Below are 619 nucleotides of genomic sequence, written 5' to 3'. Positions count from 1 at the left end.
TGTGGCCTGCAAGGCTGCGGGGCTGTCCGCCACAGCTTGTAAAGAAAAGAGTTTCGGACTAGTACCTGCCTCAGTGACGTAATTTCGGCTTTTACTGTGATCTGGGCTGGTTATCTTCTGATGAACTTTTTTTTGCTGGCTGTGTTCCCTGGCAGGGTGTCTTGTTTTGTGCTTTGTAATGGGAAGAGGATACGATGGTAGCAGTAACAGTGATGCGTTCAGGCAGTTTTTAAGTTATTTTTGACTGTTTGTTTAGCGATGCCGAGGAGGACCTGAGGGGGGGTACAGCAGATCTACTTCTGTGAGCTTGGCACTGATGCAGCGCAAGCTGTGTGGATCAGAAAGTGCTGGGAGGAGATCGGATATGTTGGTAGGACGGGCCTTAGATGCATCGGTCAGGACCTTCTCTCGGCCGAGCGAACAGGAGAATAGGTGCCATGCTTCTTTCTCCTGATGCTTAGCATTAGGTGCCTGTGGGGAGGAGGTTTTTGTAGATGACTTCACTACTAGGTCTGTCCTGACAGGGTTTCCTGTATCTGAAATATGAGAAAAAGGCTTTTCGTAACAAACTCAGAGTGAAACAAAAAGGGGGCCTTTGTTATCGTTTGATCTGAAAGTG

Source organism: Aptenodytes forsteri, unplaced genomic scaffold, assembly GCF_000699145.1.
Source record: "Aptenodytes forsteri isolate BGI_AS27 unplaced genomic scaffold, ASM69914v1 Scaffold523, whole genome shotgun sequence".
Taxonomy (NCBI): domain Eukaryota; kingdom Metazoa; phylum Chordata; class Aves; order Sphenisciformes; family Spheniscidae; genus Aptenodytes; species Aptenodytes forsteri.
This window is presented reverse-complemented; position numbering follows the sequence as displayed.